At 38.0% G+C, this 22,192-nt stretch overlaps 1 long non-coding RNA gene across 1 annotated transcript; it reads left to right on the top strand.

The window, feature by feature from the left end:
- The first annotated feature begins 1,227 nt into the window (after window positions 1-1,227).
- Window positions 1,228-21,911, top strand: LOC140120471 (uncharacterized). Its single transcript, XR_011853815.1, has 3 exons — window positions 1,228-1,322; window positions 21,288-21,360; window positions 21,837-21,911. It is a non-coding gene; the product is annotated as an uncharacterized lncRNA (long non-coding RNA).
- The last annotated feature ends 281 nt before the right edge of the window (window positions 21,912-22,192 follow it).

The raw sequence follows: 22,192 nt of genomic DNA, 5'->3' as shown, positions 1-22,192 counted from the left end.
TGTCCCTGTGTTCCCACTCCTTTGTTCCCATGTTTCTGTTCTGTGTTCCTGTCCGTTCCTACATTCCGGCTCCGTGTGCCAGCTCCTCTGTTCCTGCCGTGAGTCCTAGTGTGCCTTCCTGTGCTGTTCTCCTGCTGTCAACCCGGGCCCAGACTGTGTCCTGCATTACTACCTTGGCTGCAAGACCATCCCGCTTTGCGCCGGGCTCTTGTGAAGCCCAGGTGCCACTTGGACTCCGGTCCCAGGTGTCGGCTAGTACCATCTCCCGCAGTGGTCTAGCGGGTCCACAGACTCAGAACCCTGACATGGCCTGTTATCTCAAGAGCCACATTGTTCCTGTGTATCTGCTTTTAATCACTAATAAAATTCAAGGATCATGAATAGCGACTTGCCACTCTGTTCTTTAGTTGTGTTGGGTGTACAAATGTAAGGTGACTCCGTTCGGAATTATAGGATGCATATAAGGGCACAGTAAACAAATTGATTAACAATAATTTTATATTGTATTTGAAAGGAATGATAGGTGTTAAATTATTATCAGTGAACTACTATGAGATCCTAGGCCTACAGGAAGCACTTACTTAAAAAATGTTCATTGCTTCCCTAATGACTTAAACTAAGAATAATAACAAAGTTTCATTTATGTGATTAAATATCATATGTGCAGATGTGGAGGATTTATAGGACCACTTGTGTTCAAGGGAAATATCCTATATGTATCAGGTAGGTCACAATGGTCAAATGTTGTTCTGCATCATTAAGGTGAAGAGAAACCCTGTTTAGCTATAACAATCATTTTTTTCAAAATGGATGTTATAGGCTTGAAGCGTAGCCTTGAAATTTAATGCACAGCTATTTTCACAACCTTCTCTTTACATTTTCTACGGCTTATGTCAGGAAAATACAATACAGAAGTGTGAAAAGTGTTTCAATAATAAAATAACTCTAACACCAACCTTATTTCATCCTTTATTTCATGTATAGACATTGCATATATTCCTATTTAGCACATATGGACAATTTAATATATCGAGATTAACCCAGATAAGTGCGCACGTGCATGGAAATAACTAGTATCTAAACAACAGCTCCTCTATCTTAATTTTCCTATATCTCGTTCCTACAACTTGTTTTCACCAACAGGAAACTTCATTGTTTATTTCCTGTGGTCACTAGTCATGTGATGTCACACAGGTGTTCGGCTCTGATTACTGTGCAGGGATTCTAATGAAGCTTGCACCTGTGTGACATTGACAGACCTGTTTGTATCTGAAGGAAGTAAACGATGAGGTTTCTGTTGAATAAAAGAGATCTAGAAAACCGTGAGTATACATAAATTTTATAAGAAAATTTTACAACTTTTCATTACACAAACAATATCAATTATTTGCTGAATCCCTTTAAGCATCTGTTCAATGTATCCTTGTTTAGAAGTAAACATTTTCCTCTGATGAATGCATACACATGCAGTCTTGTTTTGAGCACATAAAATGAAACTTTCCATGACAGTATCACTTTGTGAATAGCCCTTTATGGTGTATGGGCACTTTAATATGTGAGCCGCTATGGTAGGGACACTCTTTATGAACTGCTCACCTGCAGCCTAACCTATGTATATATGCTTTTTTTTTTTTTTTTTTTTTATTGTACAGCCAGACATTTGCTTCTGCTGATCGTAAAAGCTAGTTGTAAGGAATTGATTGGGGGAATAAAAATAGTTTACCCCCTTGACTACGATAGATTTTTTTACATTTTTATCCATATCTTTGTTATTTTTCCATTCACAGAGCTGTGTGATGGCTTTTTCTGAGTAATAAATTGTACTTCCCAGTGGCAGTATTTTATTCCCATTTTGTGCTCTGGGAAGCTGGAAAAAAATTACAAATGTGGTGACATTGACAACAAATGTATTTGCGCTATTTTCTTGCAGGTTTCATTTTTACTGCTTTCACTAGGTTTTCTAAATGACAACTCAGCTTTATTCATTGAGTCAGTATTATCATGATGATACCAAATTGATATAGGTTTTATAAGGTTTTAATAGATTTAAAAAAAACTTTTAAAATACATTGTTCTCTGTATTTTTGTAATTTTTTTGGAACGCTGAGGTGACGTTTCATTTCATTTTTGGGACTGAATGACTTTTTGATCATTGTTTTATTCGAATGTATGTGTTGTAAAATAGCAAAAAAGAGGCAATTCAGACACTTGAGCACTATTTTCGGTTACAGGGTTCACCGTGACCATCTTATCTAAGATGCCAGCTATAGCCATCGGTGTTGCCAGGGATAGCAAATAACTGTTCTTAGCTATAATGAAATAGATTGGGTTAACCAAAAAATATTTTGCACATAAAGATCACAAATTAAAGACAGATGTTTTTTTGAAGAATCAAAAAATAAAAGAAGCAAATTTTATATTCAATACCACAGATATACAACACAGGTTTACTTAATAATTGTCTAGGTAATGTGAAGTACTTTCTCTACAACTCCTTATAACAGCATGGATTCAACTGCAACTCTGGATGCATCACGTATGATGTGCTGCAATTGAAAACATATTACCTCACATATCAGCTGCCATATACTAAGAATAATAAAGGCAGACTGATACTTCAGTCCCAACCAGAGCAGAAGGCATCTAAGATAATCTAACTGTAGATACATGAATTCAGCTTTTTATGTAACTGAAGTATCACAGATAAAAACTGAGAACACATCTTATATTAACTATGGTAACCAATCAAAGCTCAGAGCACATATTAATGACCTGTGGCAAAATAAAAACTGAGCTGTGATTGGTTGCTGGAAGCTGAGCTGTGACTTGTTGCTAACTGCCACAGCAGCCAGCAGATACATTTTTCTGTTGATGGAGGTTAAAAATGTGTATTGTGGTGAATTTTTTTTGTCTTTAAACATTGTCTTTGACAATCCCTGAGTCACAGGGAGTGGCTGTGCAAAATTTAGTGATTGTAAATGCGACGCCGCAGATTCCTTTAGCGGAAACACATACATACACACAAACGTATACTCAGCTTTATATATTAAATAGGTATCATATGTTTCAATAGTTTTAGGAAAAGATGGGATGATTTAGATCTTTTTAGCTTTTTCGCAGATCCAGCTAGGACAGCCATGGAACAGTCAGGACTCTTTCACATCTGTGTTGCAGATCACATCAGAGTCTGATCAGAGTGCAATCAGGGTCTGGTTATGAATAACTGACATTTTTCATCACAGCTCAATCAGTTTTCAGTCAGTTTGTTCAGTGTCTCAGTTTTTCACGTGCGTTTCTTTGGTGTTTTCAAAAAACACACTTTTGGTGCGGGAAAAAGAATCCGGACTGAGAGCTATCTTTTCTACAGCAATTGATCAGTTAAAAAACGAATTTCACTTTTGCATTTGCATTTTTTATGCATCTCTATAGACTTGTGTGGTGCGTTTTTCACACGAGTGACCTGCAAAAGTAGAGCATGCAATACAATGGGGCTCATTTACTAAGGGTCCAATTGCCGCACTTTCGTTGGGTTTCCCTACGATTTCCAGGATTTTGGCACATGCGATCGGATTTTGGCACATCGGCACCGGCTTTCACGCAACAGAAATTGGGGAGCGTGGCCGACGGACAACCCGTTGTATTTGGAAAAACCGTGGAATTTAAACAAAGAATTTGTGTCAGAACATTAGCACTTACATGCAGTGGGACGAAGCAGGTGAACTCCGGCAGACCTCGGCGCAGCAGCGACACCTGGTGAATCCCGGCAGACCCGAATCAGCGTCGTAGAATGCGCCGCTGGATCGCGACTGGACCGGGTCCAAGTAAATGTGCCTCAATGGGTCAGAATGCACGTCAAATACATGCGCAGAATATGGCCCTGAAAAACGCAGGTGTGAAAGAGGCCTTAGGGTCCTGGCTGTCATAACAACTGTCTTATATGACGTCAGGGGGTGCACTGGCTGGATCAACGATGGTGGTGCTATCTCTTAAGTGTTCTGATCATGCTCAACCTGGGAGCCCACTCCATAGAGCCTTAATCAACATCTAAAGTGCAGGTAAGTCACATGCCATTACGTTAAAACTATATCATAATTAGTTATGTATATTGAAGTAGAAAATAAAAAGTAGAAGAGTTGAAAGTCAAAGCAAATAACAAAGCAAGTATTTGACAGAAGTAATTTGGCTTTTCATTTTGCTTTACCCTAGACAACTGTGCCGATATCGCAACAAAGGTAACAAACTTGTAACTGAATGCTTTTTCAAATTAAAATTTCTTAAAGGCAAACACAATGAGGTAACAGTGACGTTTAAAAATGTTAATTTTTGTTTGATATAATAACTTGTACAAATAATTTGTCCATTAAAATGATCAAAAACAACTTAAAATTACATCAGATAAATCAAATAAATATAACCTGCTTTATTTTTTCAATGCACCATAATCATTATTTCTTGGAGTTTTTGTCAAATCTGTCCATTATTTCAGAAAAGAAAAATATTTATTATTCCAACTTTTCTGTAGCTCTGTCAGATTTAATCTTGATGTGCCTTCAAACATTAAATGAACTGACAGGCTCATCTCTCTTCTCCTCTTATAAAAGTCTTATTGAGCAAAACAAAAGAGAAAACATCCACATCCCTATCTTTGTAGATGTTTTTTAGACTTCATAGGTCATACTGTTAAAAATTTTGAAATACCAGTGACTGATGCTGAATGGGAACTTCTAAAAGTAAATTATGTTTTTGTTTTAATTTTACTTTGGCTAATTTTTTGGCGGTACAGCTGAGGCATTTTTTTGTTTTACATAAAAGATCATTTGAATTAAAAAAAAGCCCCTTTTGTATTAATATAAATATATATATATGTATTAGTATAAGCCAACTCAAGTATAAGCCGAGACCCCTAATTTTACCACCAAAAACTGGGAAAAACTACTGACTCGAGTATAAGCCGGGGGTGGGAAATGCATTGGTCAACCCCCCCCCCCCCAGTATATAGCCAGCAAGCCCCCAGTAGTATACAGCCTGCCTTCCCCCATGTAGTATACAGCAGCCCCTAGTAGTATACAGCCTGTCCCCATGTAGTATACAGCAGCCCCTAGTAGTATACAGCCTGTCCCCATGTAGTATACAGCAGCCCCTAGTAGTATACAGCCTGCCCCCATGTAGTATACAGTAGCCCCTAGTAGTATGCTGCCTGCCCCCATGTAGTATACAGCAGCCCCTAGTAGTATACAGCCTGCCCCCATGTAGTATACAGCCTGCCCCCATGTAGTATACAGCCTGCCCCCATGTAGTATACAGCCTGCCCCCACGGCCCTTAAAAAAATAAACTTCTATACTCACCCTCCGATGTCGTCGCAGCTCCCCGATGTCAGTGCGGCTCACCGATGTCCCCGATGTCAGTGCGTCCCGTCTTCTTTCTTCTCCGCGGCTCCTCTTCTTTCTTCTTTCTTCCGGCATGGACGCTGCCATGTTTTGTTCTAGCAGGCGCATACTATGACGCGGCTGCTGCTGACGTCATAGTATGCGCGGCCAGGAAGAAAACATGGCCACATCCATGACAGAAGCAAGAAGAAAGAAGAGTAGCCGCGGAGAAGAAAGAAGATGGGACGCGGGGACATCGGAGGGTGAGTATATAAGTTTTTTTTTTTTAATAGACTCCTGTATAAGCCGAGGAGACGTTTTTAGCACATTTTTTGTGCTGAAAAACTCGGCTTATACACGAGTAAATACAGAAAGTTTAACAAGATAAGTTCATGTAGGATTATTGCTAAAGTAGACAATCATTGTTTACCATCTTGTTTTGCCATCTATTGCTTATGAGTATGTGGAATCTGCTATGGGTAAGCTTTGAATTAAGAATTTTTTGGAAGTAATATAAGAGGGCTTATACTAGCCCACTCTATGCCCCTAAACACCAACTTGGCAACCCCCTCTTTTTGCTACCTTCATGCCAAGTGGGCATTATGGGGTGCATAGTGGGTCTAAACTAACTCCACATCCATGAAGGTTAAATAGAACTTCAGCTTTTAGCTGTTTTATCTGTGCACAAAATTGTGCCAAAAAATGTGGCAATCCATTAATAAATTCCCCTCTGAATATTGATTATAATATGACCAAGACTTCCTGGAATTAAGGAGAATAAAAGGTTTATTCAAGAGATCTATTTCTCTTTTAAGAATTTTCAGAAATTTATTTTGGAAAATGTAAATATTAACATTTCTATTTTTAATGCATTCTTACCCCTAGCTATAATTGCTGCTTAGTGCTGTACGTGTGAATAATGATTTGATGCTTTTATATTCATTTCAAACAGCCATTCTTGCCACAGATTTTTCCTTCGACTACAGGGATAGTCTTACAGGTTATAGATTATCACACAGCAATACCTACAAAGACCACACCGAATTATACGCATTTATTACATCATCTATCAAGATCTGTGTATTATTCAGCTCCAGATACATCATGAATTATCATTATTAATCATACCTTGATTGCAAAGTTGTTCCTTTCAGAGTGCAGTAATAAGTGGATCATAAAAGTGTTCATCATAGTGAATATTGTGCAGTAAGTCATGAATCAGAAAAGTTTTTGTTTGTTCTAAGATGTGTACTCCACAATGAAGTTCCCAGGAAGGGTTAATATGATGCAGATGAGAAAAGCATAAATGCCTTGGTTGCGTTATCCAAAGCTTTACAAAGATTAGGGCAATGCTCCTCATTCTGCTTCTTGTTTTCCCAAGCCTGCAGAAACCCCTGAGCTAAAGCAATGAGTTTGGGGCTAGTGATTTTCAGTACATCATCAACGGCAAAGCTTGCATGTTTTCCATTATTAGTAAAGTAGATTTGGCCTTTGAATAGTGGTCATCCTCCATTGAGATCTTATCAAGTCTACACTGAATATAATCAATTAAAGAAAACAGGCAAATACGTAAAACGCCAACATTTTCAGAAAACTGTAATGAATTATGTATGAGGCATCTGTAATCTACCAGGAGGGGAACATAGCCATCTGTAACCAATACTGAGCAATCACTGAAAGATGGTAACCTCCACCACTAGGGCATTCTCTCATTTTTCTATCATGAGCACCAGTGGTGGAATCAAGGATATTATTTTATCTTTAGTGTGGATCCAGCAGGGTAGCCAGGCACTAATTGCTACTGCTGGACATTGTGAAATATTCCTCTCACTGCCTTAAAAGATGCAATGGGAAAAAATGGACACTTCCTTCCACTTTGATAAAAGATGCAATGGGAAAACTGCGCTCTTTCTCTCACATCCATAAAATAAACATTGGGAAAAAAACAAGTCCTTCCTCTCACTGCCCTAAAAATGCAATTTGTATCCAGGCAGATTTCTGGTCCATTCATCACCAAACAAGCAATTGCCCTGCAAAAATTAGGCTAGGTAAAGTACTTAAAACAAAAATGAATATAAAATAAAGAGTAAAGAAATATAAAAGGCCACTAAAGCATGTAGTGGCTAGTGTGAGCCAAGATTTCTAGAGGCAATGCCGTGAGCAGCACTAGGTGACACCCTGCTGATGGCAAATATGGTCCTATTATCCTTCTCCAAAACTATCCCAAGGCTGGGCAATGGAGTAATTGCCTACTGTTGGTGCAGTACCCAACTCTGTCATCCATGTGTAGACTTGCCTTACACATTTTACTTCTTCCTGTGCCACCATTACTTCCTCTGTCATTGCCTAAAGTTTTTTTTGATGAGGATGGCATCATCAGCGTTCATTATTATATTTTATTATTTCTTTGTATATTTTTTTTATGTTTTGTTTTTTAATTCAGCCCTCTAGACTTTAGTAGCCCCATTTTACAACCATTTTGGGGTGTTAAAAATCAGGTCGCCATGACTTCGATAGGGTTTGTGTTCGGCTCAGAGTTCAGCCACAAGTCCATGTTCTGAACCAAATTTTGTCCCAAAATTCGGACAAACCCAACGACCCTGAATTTCAATAAACCCACTCTTCAATATTCATTACTCTTTAACAATGAAGTGCAAAAATTCAACTGGGAAATCCTCATAAAATCTTCAACGGATAATCATTTGTAGAAACACAAAACCTAAAAAATCAAATCGCCTCCTTTTCCTAGAACTAATAGAAATATAAATAAACAGTAAAAATCATAAACACATTAGGTATGGCCGCGTCTAAAAATGCACAATCTATTAAAAAATAATTACAGTTTTTCACTTTGTTTAACCCTGTAACGGATTTGAAAATGGCACTTTTTGTATTGAAAACTTAATCAAAAGTCACAAAAAATGACACCACCCACAGCTCCTACATAAAAAAGTTATTAGTGCCAGAAGATGGCAAAATCTAAAAAAAAAAACATTTTTGTACAGGAGGTTTTAATTTTTGTAAATGTGTGAAAACATAAAACTTATACAAATTTGGTATTCCCGTGATTACACCGACCCAAAGAATAAAGGAGACATGTCATTTGTGGCGCATAGGGAAAGCTGTAAAATCGAAGCCTACAAAAGAAAATGGTACAAATGTGTTTTTTCACCAATTTCACTGCATTTGGAATTTTTCTCCAGCTTCCCAGTACACGGCATGGAAGAATAAATACTGTCACTATGAAGTACAATTTGTTACGCAGAAAACATCTATGAAGTTTGTTAGCCCTTTTAAACGGGTTAAAACAAAATAGGGTGCAATTTTTAAATTGACTTTTTTTTTGGCTGAATGAATGTATTTTTCAAAAATGTACACAATCTCAGTGGATAAAATACCAAAATGCTATACGAAGTGTGAGTATTTTAATACCTTCTACGTGGTGGTAAACTGCTGTACATGCCATAACATTAAAGTGAAGGAGCCCCATTCGGAGCAGATGTGTACTGTCACTGTCATTTAAAGGCTATACTATCTTTATTTTTATTTGTAAATTTGGATATATATATATTCTGTGAGATTAGATGCACTTTATTTTAGTGGGTCTTGAATGTATGGAGAAAAAGAAAATCAGCAATTCTGTTTAAGGATTTGTGGGGGGGGGGGTCGTTCACTATACCATAAAAATGATGAGGCAGATTTATAAAATGTGTTCTAATGTTGGACAGTGCAGAGTTAGACTAGAGTTAGCACCAGATTTCTAAAAGCGTAATGCTGGATTATAAATCTGCTCTAGTACAATACTGTCTAGTCATACTCTGCACCTCCTACTGGTTGGCTTACTTTATGGCAGAAAGTTAGCAAGGCCACGCTGCCTTTTTAAAGCTACAACCCTTTTGTAGAAGAGCCCGAAAACTGTCTGAACCCCTTTATAAGTGTGGTGCAGATAGGTGTGTTTTTTTTTTTTTTGTTTTTTTTTTTGTTTTTTTTTTTTTTTTTAGTGCAAACTACGATAAAATTCTGGTGTGGACAAATTAACCCTGTAGCGCTCAGCGCCGTACTAATATTGCACGAGCTCCTGTGGTTAGCGCTCAGCACTGTACTAGCGCTCTCCACCAGAGCCGAACTGGCATCGGGAGTTACGAGATGTCAGCAGTAATCTACAGCTAAGATCCACAAGTAACACCCGCGGTTGGAATGGGCTCCGATCGCAGGTGTTTAACCCGTTAAATGTGACGGTCAGTGCGACCGTGGCATTTTACTTACCTTTGGGGGGTTTTTCCCCCACAATCGTCCCCCCTTGTGCCATTTTCAGGGGGCCCTGATCATTGCTATGGCAGCCCTGGGGTCCGAACAGGAACCCAGCGCTGCCTGCAGGTGGTGCCATTAAGATGGCGTCTATGACATCATTTTAAAGGCACAGTGTCAGCCTATGCATGTGCATCAGTATTGCAGAGTATTATTCTGAACAAGCAATCAAATGACTACTTGTTCATGTCCCATGGTGGAACTAAGAAAAAGTAAAAGAAATAGTTATTCAACAAAAAATAAATTCATAAATCAATAAAAAAGCCCATAAGCCCCAAAACAATTAAAGAGACATATAATACACAAAAATAGTCCAAATCCTAACACAAACCCCACATATATAGTATCACTGCATCCATAAAAAAACGTAGAAAAACAGTAAATAATTATTGCACCCGATGAACGGTGTAAAAAAAATGTATAAAACCTGAAAAAAATTGATTTTTACCCATTTAATCCCACATAAAATGTAATAAAAAGTGATCAAAACAACATATGTACTCCAGAATGATACTGTTGCAAAAAACAAGCCATCAACCAGCTCTGTAACCAAAAAGTAAAATTGTTATGCCCCTTGGAAGACGGAAATGCCAAAATGATTGGTCCCCCCCCCCCCCACACACACACATTAGGGTATTTTTTGGCAAATTAAGAAACACATAAGAAAAAATATTCAAGTATGGTATCCCCGTAATCGTATCGACCCATAGAATAAAGATAACAGGATTGGTAGGCTATACGGTGAACACCAAAGTAAAAAATCCAGTACAGAACTGATGCTTTTCCAACCCCAAAATGGAAACACTGAAAAAAGCATCTCGTCCCGCAAAAAAATGCCATCTCATGGCCCTGATAGCGAAAAAGCTAAATGTTTATAGTCTAATAAGGGAGCCAATGAAAAAACTAAAATCCTGGCAGCTGCAGGTGCCTCCTTCCCTCCAGCGTCTCGCTGTGTGCCCATAAAACATGTAACGGCCACATGTTTGGGGGTCTCTGTACTCAAAAGAAAATTGCATAGCAAATTGTAAGATGGGTTTTTTATCTTTTGGAAATATGTAAATTTTAGGGATAAATGAACATATAACCATCGAAATTTGACCGTTCTAAATTTTACCTCCATTTTGTTTCAATTACTATGAAGATCTCAAGGGGTTTACAATCTTCCTAAAACTGTTTCTGATATTTTGAGGGGTGCAGATTTGGGAAAAAGGGTTGATTATGTAGAGTGGTTTTAATGCTAAATATTTAAAATGTTATTTAAAACAGTATTTATCCCCAAAATAGTCAATTCGGTGCTAACACCAATCACAAATGTTACCACTAACTCTTTGCTGCAATATTCAGCAAAGACTTACCAGCTATGGAGAGGGCTCAGCCCGTGAGCCCTCTTCATGTACCCGCATGGTACATGCACTGTACTATTACGGCGCACGTCAGTAAGGGTTTAAAGGTCCAAAAACTTTTGAAACCTACTTGGCTAATTTCCAAAGATGCAGCTGTAGGGCCTGATCTGCCTTGAGGCGGGATGAAAATACCGCCTCGGACAGCATATGACAGAGCCCGGAGTGGGGCGGAAGATTACCTGAAGTCCTTTGAGATGCAGATTCATACATCTGCACTGCCCTTTCGCTCTGTATGACACAGATCAGCAATTAATATAATTTTAAAAGTTTATTTTAGAAAGAAGGAGGTTACAGTGCCTGGATCTTTGAGTAAGTGTCCCTGGTTTATCAATGCTTGATTATTTTTTTTTTTATGTTAGATTTTGGCTAATCCTATATCTGTTCTTGTGATAATTTTATTAACACTGTGAAATTTGTGTGAACTTATTTGCTATTTTTAAGGTAAAATAAATTTTATTTTTGTATATCTGAAAAGAATATGCACTTTCTATAAAAATGTTCTTAAATTGGCAAAATCTATTTTTGGATTTTTTTTTCATAGAAAAAGGTTGCTTAAATGTATGAACCCTTAAAGTAAAAAATAAAATATTTCTTGTTACAAAGAACTTGGTGTTAACAAGTAAGTGTTAAACCAATAAGTATTTAAATGTGTTCCTTTTCCTCACAAGGAAAAAGAGGCTTTTATATTTAGCTTTAAAAATTGTGAAACTTAAATGCATCTTTGTGAGAGATTATTTTTATATTTTCAGTAACACTTTAGAAATTATACTGATCTTACTTTACCACTAAACTTTTAAAGGCTTCCTGTTTACATATTTGTTTGTATTAACTCTAGAACAATAAAGGAAAATAATGTATGGGAACAAAATAAATCTGCGTAGGTGCTTCTTAAGAAAGAACAGTTTGGCACTTTCCCTACAATTCTCAAAATGGAATAAAGTTATTACCAAGTAATTAAAATGTAGTTATTTGGTTAAATAAAATGCATTATACAGAGCATGCAAGTATTTCATATGAATCACTATGAAACAATGACCTATAACTGGTAAATAAATACAAATAAGAAAGTTGGGAAAAAGAGCAGTATTAATCCTTTTTTCCTCAAGACCTGTGAAGTATCTTTTAGCCGAAGAAGAAAAAGCAGCACTTTTCCATGGAGCCACATGAGCCATTGGAATGATTTGAGAGTTTTAATGCCCCCTCTCATTATGCCACATTCGTAATGCCCTATTCATAATGTCCCCGCTTATTATGCCCTCTTTTATAACACACCTCCATTATGCCTCTTTTGTAATATCTTCTCTCCCTATTCCCCCTTTTTTGATGGGTGCCACCATTTTTCTTTAGATCGTCAGTCCCCCGAACATCATCGGGGGGTGGTGATCGGTTGCCATGACAGCCTCGGGTCTTTGTCAGACCCTGCATGGTTTCAGGAGATTCGTTACATTGAGCCAGTAGTATTGCAGTATATGGTAGGAATGATCTGACTATCTAGGGTTAATATAAAAAAGGAATAGTGAGGAAAAAAAAAAAAAAGTTTAAAAATTTTTAAAAATTAATAAATTATTAAAAATTCAAATCACCCCCCTTTCCCTAGAACGGATATAAAACATAATAAACAGTAAAAGAAAAGCACAAACACATTGGGTATTGCTGCGTCCCAAAATTCCCAATCTATCAAGATATAAAAACGGTTATTGCCAACGGTGACCTCCAAAACTGGAAATGGCACCCAAATGTCCGAATTGCGACTTTTACACCCTTTTACATGACATAAAAAATGTAATAAAAAGTGATCAAAATGTTGCACAGGCCTCAAATGGTAGCAATGAAAACGTACTACATATGAATGGTGAGGGAGTACTGTTCTACTACTTTAATTTATAATGAGGGGCGGGGTTACATGTAAATGAATGGAGGTTCTGATTTTCTAAATATTAATGAATAGAGTAAACAAAAATCAATTACAGAATGTTGCTGCCATATAAAAATCAGGAGATAGCATTTATAACTGTGACAATATACTGTAAGTTAATGGTGTTTTTAGGGGCACAGGTTTGAGATGTGCTGCACGTAGCTGAAGACATCTGATGGTCACTTCTGTAGCAATAAGTCACAAGCAGAAAATCAATTTTTTTCAAATTTTCACATATTAGTTGAGAATTTATTGTCGAAAAAGTCTCAAAGATTAGTAAAGGAACCGTCAGTATGGAGATACATTACCCCCTCTGATTCATTGACACTTGAATCTGTTGCTGCTTTTTCTCCTCTTATGCATATGCCGGGAACATCAGATGTGTGCACCCAGATAAAATGTAAGCAGACCTCAAAATGGTCATATTGGTAACTGTTCCAAACTTCATAGTATCATAGTATATAAGGCTGGAAGGAGACGCAAGTCCATCAAGTCCAACCTTCAAGAATTAAATAAATGTTTTATCCCCATAACCCGTGATATTTTTTCTCTCCAGAAAGTCATCCAGGCCTCTCTTGAACATGTACATAGAGTCGGCCATAACAACCTCCTGCAGCAGAGAGTTCCATAGTCTCACTGCTCTTACAGTAAAGAACCTTTGTCTATGGTGATGGTAGAATCGCCTCTCCTCTAGGCGTAGAGGATGCCCCCTTGTCCTGGTCACAGGCCTAGGTATAAAAAGATCTTTGGAGAGATCCTTGTACTGTCCGTTCAGGTATTTATACATTGTAATGAGGTCTCCCCTCAGTCGTCTTTTTTCTAAACTGAATAATCCCAAATTTTGTAATCTGTCATTGTATTCTAGTCCCCCCATTCCCCTAATAATCCTGGTTGCTCTCCTCTGCACCCGTTCCAGCTCTATTATATCCTTTTTATACACTGGTGCCCAAAACTGTACACAATATTCCATGTGTTGTCTGACCAGGGATTTGTATAAGGGCAGAACTATGTATTTATCATGAGAATCTATTCCTCTCTTGATACATCCCATTATTTTATTTGCTTTAGCAGCAGCCGCCTGGCTCTGGTCACTAAAATTAAGTTTACCATCCACCAATACGCCCAAGTCCTTTTCAGCTTCAGTTTTACTAAGTAATTGACCGTTTAGAACATAATTATACTTTTTGTTTCCATGGCCCAAGTGCATAACTTTACATTTATCTACATTAAACCTCATCAACCATTTCTCTGCCCATCCCTCAAGCTTCCACAAATCCCTCTGTAATGCCAAACTATCGACCTCAGTATTTATTACTTTACACAGCTTAGTATCATCTGCAAATATTGAAACTTGACTGTGTAAACCCACTACAAGGTCATTAATAAAAATATTAAAAAGAAATGGCCCCAATACTGACCCCTGTGGCACTCCACTGGTAACATCAACCCAATCTGAGAATGTGCCATTAATGACCACCCTCTGTTTTCTATCACTAAGCCAATTACTTACCCAGATACCCAGATTTTCTCCTATTCCCAGCAGTCGCATTTTATATACCAACCTTTTATGTGGCACGGTGTCAAATGCCTTTGAGAAGTCCAGATATACAACATCCACAGCGTCCCCCAGATCCAGTCTTGAACTTACCTCCTCGTAGAAACCAATCAGATTAGTCTGACAGGACCGATCTCTCATAAACCCATGCTGACGCTGGGTTATAAGGTTGTGCACAGTGAGATACTCCAGGATAGCATCTCTAATAAACCCCTCAAATATTTTCCCCACCACAGCAGTTAGACTTACGGGTCTGTAGTTTCCAGGATCGCTATTTGATCCTTTTTTGTATATTGGTACCACATTCGCTATGCGCCATTCCTGTGGAACATAACCAGTCCTCAGTGAATCTTCAAATATTAAAAATAACGGTCTGTCTATCACCGTACATAATTCATGCAGAACCCGGGGGTGTATGCCATCTGGCCCAGGTGATTTATCTATCTTAGTGGTTGTGAGGCGGCGCCGTACCTCTTCCTGGGTTAAACTGTTGACATTATAAAAAGAATTTACATTATTCCTCATTGTGTCTTCCACCAGGGGATTTTCCTGGGTAAAGACAGTTGAGAAGGCGACATTCAGTAGATTGGCCCTTTCCTCATCTCCTTCCACCATGACCCCCATGTTATTTCTAAGGGGACCCACACTCTCTGTCTTTAGTTTCTTATCATTTATATACTTGAAAAATAATTTGGGATTATTTTTGCTCTCCCTGGCAATATTTCTCTCTATTTTTGCGGCCTTTATCTGCTTTTTACAGGATTTATTTTTCTCTATAATCCTGTAATGCCTCATCGCAAACTTGATCTTCTAGTCTTTCAGCAGGCCGCAGAGACATTGCAGGGTGAGTTTACCACCACTTATGCAGTCTGACACCTAGCACCAAGTCTGGTTGTGTTTGTGCTGTTGCTGGAAAGGTTTGTGACAGCTGCTCTAAAAGACTTTTGTGTATATAGGATAGCCATTCATTATGTGCCCAATGTTATCTCAATAAGAAAAGCTAAAACAAATATATGGTTAAAGCAAACAAACAAAGTTGACCGCACCAGGTGTGATCAAATACTAAGCTACTTTATTCAATCCAAATCAAATCTAAGCAATTTTTGTATGTGACCCAAACAGCTAACTACCTGGCTAAGATGTAAGGGGCTATTTAGATATCATTACACCGATTCCACATAACTGTTCTATGACTGCTATTTGATGCTCTGCTGCCTGACAGATTTATTAACCCCTTAATGCTGAAGCCACTTTTCACCTTCCTGACACGGCCCATTTTTTCAAATCTGCCCTGTCACTACAAGTGGTTATAACTTCGGAACGCTTTTAAAATTGTTTTCTCGTGACACTTTGTACTTCATGTTAGTTGAAAAATGTTGGTGGTATGTTTTGCATTTATTTGTGAGAAAATCAGATATTTGGTGAAAATTTGGAAAAATTCTTGATTTTCGAACTTCAAAATGTTCTACTTTTTCCATACATAGTCATAACCGCAAAAAACATAATAACTAACATTCACTAAATGTCTAATTTATGTGGACATGGTTTTTTATGCATACTCTTATTTTGTAGGATGTTATGGGGCTTTGAACGTTAGGTGCGATTTTTCACATTTTCATAAAAAACGCAAAATCCTGCTATTGAGAGACCTGTTCAGGTTTCAAATCACTTTGAGGGGCCTAAATAAAAGTAAAACCCCATAAATTATCCCATTATAGAAACTACACCTCTCAACGTACATAAAACAACTTTTATGAAGTTTGTTAACCCTTTAATTGTTTTACAGGGGTTAAAACAAAATCGGATGCAATTTTGAAAGTAAAATTTTTTTGGCTAAATTAATGTGTTTTTTAAAAAATGTACAAATTCTCAGTGAATAAAATACCAAAACGCTCCACAAAATTTGATAACCAATCCCTCCCGCGTATAACAATACCCCAAATGTGGTGGTAACCTGCGGTATGGGCAGACGCCAGGGCATCAAAGGGAAGCTGCGCCATTCAGAGCAGATTATGCATTGTCACTTTTTATTGACTATACAATCTTTATTTTTTTGGCAATTTGGACATATAAGGGCTTATTTTCTGCAACATGAGATGCACTTTACAAATACTTCATTTTAGTGGGTCATTAGCTTATTGATGAGATTTTATTAACTCTTGAAAGTATGGGTTAAAAGAAAATTGTCCATTTTGGTTTACTTTCTTTTCGTATTCTTTGGGGGTCGTACATCATTCACTAAAAATACTATATTATCTTTGTTCTATAGGTCACTGCGATTACGGTGATACCTCATTTATATAGTTTTTCATTTATTTTTACAATTTTACTGGATAAAAACTAATATAGAGGAAATCTCATTTGTTTTTGCATTGCCATCTTTTCAGAGATGTAACTTTAATATTTTTTGGTTGACAGAGCTAGCTTAGGGTTTATTTTTTTACGTGTTGAGTTGTTCTTTTCAGTGGTACCATTTTTGCACACATAACTTTTTTTGATCACTTTTTAGAACATTTTTGTGTAGAGATTTTATGAAAAATGTACATTTTTGGCGTGTTTTTCGGGTTTTGTTTTTACGGCCTTCACCGAGCAGCGTGGGGGGGTCCTATTCTTCTCAAATGCCCCTTGCACGCCGCAGTCAGCGCAACGGCGGCGTGTCAGGGGTTGACACCCACTGCTTCTGGCACCGGCTCCGTTCAGGAGCCGGTGCCAGAAGCATGACGTAATAGTACTGCATTTTGCGGGAACACACCTCCCGCGATGCAGTACTATTAGGTCAAATGTCGGGAAGGGGTTAAAGTGGGAGTGGAGTGGGTATGTTGTTTTTTTTCTTAAGTGAATCTGCCTGAGCACGTTCATATGATGCGTTGTGTCTCATTTTTTTATGCGTTTTTGAAGCATTCCAGAGGTTTCAGCCTTGACCACATGCTAAGGTTACATTGCATTTCCACTGCATCTGCTAAAATACAATGTAACCTCAGCATGTGATCAAGGCTGAAATGCATAAAAACACATCAAAGAACGTGACGTGATGCATCATGTGATCGTGCCCTCTTTGTGCTTGCAGTGGTTCTATGTTTAAGCCACTATGTCCCCCATTGACTCACTGAGACCCTCAGCCTTGAGTTAGAGCATGGTCAGTTCTTGTGATGATTGTCCTGTTGTGATTCTTTATCATAATTTGGCTGGAATGAAGCAAGCTTTGGATTTGATTACACCTTGTGTCTGACCATCTTGGTTTACTTTAACCATGGATTTCAATATGTGATTGCACAGGAGTCTACAAGAGTGGAGAGCTGGATTTTCTGTTTCTTACATAGACCAAATGCACCCTTATGTTGATATACTTTTTATTATTGTCATTCTAGCATGGTACACTACGTATAAACTATGTTGAATAATAATGTGAATAACTCAGAGGAAAAAATAGTCTTGAAAGAAAAGCTTGAAAACGATTATTACAGAAGCTTTTGGATGTCAGAAATAATAACAAATAGTTGCTCAATTAATCATAAATGATCAACACAAGTATGGAAGACATTATGTGAAGTGTAGCATATGACGCACAGTGTGCATTCTGCAAAGACATTTAGTCCTGTCAAAACAAAATGGAATGAGATCTCTGATATTCTTTCCATGTTAAATAAAGTTTCTATTTTATACCATATCTGCTACCAATGAATGTCTTTTTTTTTGCAGATATGACTTTCAGATACAAAGATACAAAAACATATCCTCAACATGTATAATGTGGCTACCAGATCTGATGTCCAGTTTGTTAACTGCTTTATAGAAAATCTACCATAAAAATGAAACATGTGCAACATCCCCCACCGGGGCCTAGCCTTTTCTCGGGGTCTGGAGTCAGCCGGGGCCCGCAGTACCTGAGTGGCTGGCCGTTGCGGCCTAGGCACGCTAGTGTCACGGTGCTTGGTATGGGGAACCGGAGGGCTGTCCTACAGACTGGCAGGTCTCCAGCAGGGTGGTGTTGGCAAGAAATGATGAGGGAGAGGCTGCTATAGCGGTTCTCCCTGGGGCAACCCTTTGGTGTCTAGAGTATGGGTCTCTGTGTGGTGGACAGGGTGCCCGTGATGGTGACAGCCGTAGTAGCATGGACCAGATGGAGGCAGACGTTGAACAAAAACAACTTACAGTTCTTTATTGGAACCGACAGGAACCGCAACAACGTGCCTTAACAGAATGGTAGATTACTGAAATGCAGTTGGAGGGAGCCACAGGATGTAGATCATCAGCCTGGATGCAAAGGCAGGCTGGGAGGTAGCTGTGTCCTAGAAGGATGCTTCAGCTTGTCCTGGGTTGCTTCATATATCACCCTTGAAGGTAGGATGATATCCCTTTCCTAACTAACTGTCTCACTACAGTCTTCAGCAGGGAGCTGGGCTCACCTGCTCTGGTCTGATGTGCCAGCTGCACTGACTCCTCAGAGTCTCTAATCTGAGAGAATGAACTCTCTCCTCACACTGCACTCTCTTCTTCAAACTCCTGGGTCTGACTGCCCTCTAGAAGTTTCCTGACCAGGGTTTTGTTACTCCCACTGGTCAGGTGGTGGCTACTCCTCCAATTACATCTCAGCTCACAGACATACAGTATATTGGTTGCTGGAATTACATCACATAAAACAATTAACTCCTGCCTTACCAGGCAGGCTCTACCTCTGCAGTGCTCATTTGTGTTATGTAGTGACTATGTAGTGACATGCTGTGGGGCTGATCAGACCCTACGCAGGCTTCAAGCTACATGGTGGGACGTATTCGCAACAACCACTCTGCCTTGCATCGGCGAGGGTGTTGCACATGATAAACCTGGGACACTTACTCATAGATCCAGGCACTATGACTGTGGTAATGTTCTTATACTTGTTATTCATGGTATCCTTCTTTCTAAAATCAGCTTTTATTATTATTCATAGAAGCTCAAAGGGCTCTGGTGGATTTTTTCCAGAACTCCTCAACAAGGAGCAAAACATGTCTCACTCAACCCCCTGCTCTCTCCCTCCGCAATCTGCCTGTGTAAACCAGCAGCAGTCCAGACAAGTGCTGCTCATTTTAACAGCCTGTGAAGCCATTTCACTAAGGTGCTTTTAGCATCAACGAGACAATGGATATAATTTATAAGAACATTACCACAGTCATAGTGTATGGATCTATGAGTAAGTGTCCCTGGCTTATCATGCTGCATTTTGATGGTAGATTTCCTTTAAATAAGTTGTTTAGATATATGGATAGAACAGCAGACTCAGGTTGCCTCAGATTAAAATAAACCTAGATACAGCTAGTTCACTTAATTCCATATATAGTGTGCTAGAGCGGCATACTTAACACTTGATCAACATTTGACATATCTGTACACGTGTATCATATCTGATAGGGCTCACAGGCTGAGGCAGTTGTATACATAGTTAGTGTCAGCTGTATTATGCAGCTAACACCAACGTCTGACACCCACGAACGGAGCCAGTGACATGCCATCTTGGATCCAGAGGGCATCATCAGAGAGCTCCATGGATCCATGGCTGTCATAGCAGGCCTGTAAAGGAGGCTGCCATTGGCAATGCAATACTGTAGTATTTCACTGCAATGCTGTAGTATTTCAGTATATTGTATAAATGATCCGACCCCTTAGTATTCAAGTATCCGCGGGTGCCTAATAATACAGTATAAATAAAAAAAATGTTTAATAAACATGTAAAAAAAATTTAAAAACTTAAAGTTTAAATCATCCACCTTTCACTAGATTTCACATAACATGTTTATGATTGTGTTTGTGTATTTTTAAGTATTGCCACAAAGTCCCAATATATCAAAATATTAAAGTGGTTATTTCAGGCAGTGAACCACACAATAGAAAATTATAAATTGGCACTTTTTCGCCGTTTAATAAGACATAAAAATTTTAATTTTTTTTTATAAAAAGTGATTTCAAGGGTCTTACAAAAGGTCCTCAACCGTAGCATAAAAATATCATCTAGTCCTGCAAAAAATGACAAATTACACAGCTCCATACACCAAAGTATGAAAAAGTTATTGATGTCAGAATATGGCAAAATGAAGACATTTTGTTTTTTAGTATAAAAGGTTTTAAGTTTTTAAAATCTCTCAAAACCTATATAAACCTTTGGTATCCATGTGATTATAACGACCCAAAGAATAAAGTAGAGTTGTCATTTGGAGCGCACAGCAAAAATGTTGACCACAAAAACGGAGACCACAAGAAAATGGTGCAAATGCAATTTTTCGTCAATTTCAAAGCATTTGAGATTTTTTACCAGCTTCTTAGCATACGGCATGGAATATAAAATACTGCCACTATTACAGAGAAAACAAACCCTCAAACTTTTTTTTATTTTTCCATGTAGAAATCTGTATGAGATTTTTGAAGGTGGGGAGTGAAAAATGGAAACGCAAAATGGAAAAAGTCCATTGAGGGTAAAGGGTTAATCTCTTTAGGACCAGACTTAATCACCTTTAGGACCAAGCCTGATTTTACAAATGTGCCGTGTCACTTAATGCCGTAATGACTTTAGAATGCTTTAATTTATTCAAGCAAATTTTAGACAGTTTTTTTTTTATGTAAGTGGAAAATTATATATAATTCATTTTCCAATAGTTAAGGAAAAAAACTGAAACTTGTCAAAAGTTTCAAAATTCATGTTTAGTCTGACAACACAAATTATTTACTGAAATTATTATTTATCCCTTGAATGTACATTTTCACACAGGATAAAAGAAGAAAAAGAACCAACCATCGTGTGGATGTAAACCCTTGTATGGGCCCACAACAGGAAACAAAAGGTAAGCATGGCCATTGTGTTTTTGGAGGGCAGAGTTTAATTTAATAGTTTTTGGATATAATTACACATGTGCAAAGTCACTGCACATGTGCAAAGGCACCAGAACATTGGAAACCCCTTACAAATCTTACAAAAAGATCTATCATTGAGTTTCTAGAACTTTTTTGGCTTGAAAAAGTTGCATCATAATTTTTGGAACTTTTTGCCACCAAAAAGTTGCAAGGAGCTTATGTGTAGAAACACACTTCTTTTTGCTTAAGAGGAGAATCTCTTCTTTCAAATGAATCTAAAATTCTGTTTCTAGAATATTTATGTTTAACTGTAACATTTTAACTGTTAATCTCCCCAGTCTTCTAAAACTTAGAAATGCAAATTTATGAAAGAGCAGGTTCTCCTCTTTTATAGGAACAAAATAAGTGAGTTTCTCGGTGCCACAGATCCAGAGATATGGTCCTCTGACATGTTCCTCCCTTTCAGATTCTTGGCCATCAGGCTGCAGGGAGAATTTGGATAATGCTGCACACAGGAGCTGCTGCACCTCACAGATAAAGTAAATATTGACCTTATATGTTACTAAATTTTGATAATAGGGATAATATCAACTAATGTTCATGTTAACCCTCTGCTATCCAGAACAATCTGAGAACACAGTTGCTCTGATTGCCTTATATTTTGTGATAGTTTTTTTTATGCAATTTGGGTGAAACAGTGAACATTCGATCCTCATTTCCATATGTGGCTACATATTAACAGTGCGACCCAATAAAGTCCATAAAGTTATAACTCAAGTGTAACTAAAAAACACACAAACTTTCCGGAAAAAAGTTTTTATT

The sequence above is a fragment of the Engystomops pustulosus genome, chromosome 3 (assembly GCF_040894005.1).
Source record: "Engystomops pustulosus chromosome 3, aEngPut4.maternal, whole genome shotgun sequence".
In the NCBI taxonomy this organism is placed as follows: Eukaryota; Metazoa; Chordata; class Amphibia; order Anura; family Leptodactylidae; genus Engystomops; species Engystomops pustulosus.
Note: the sequence above shows the minus strand (reverse complement) of the source record. Positions and strands in the feature narration are given on the sequence as shown.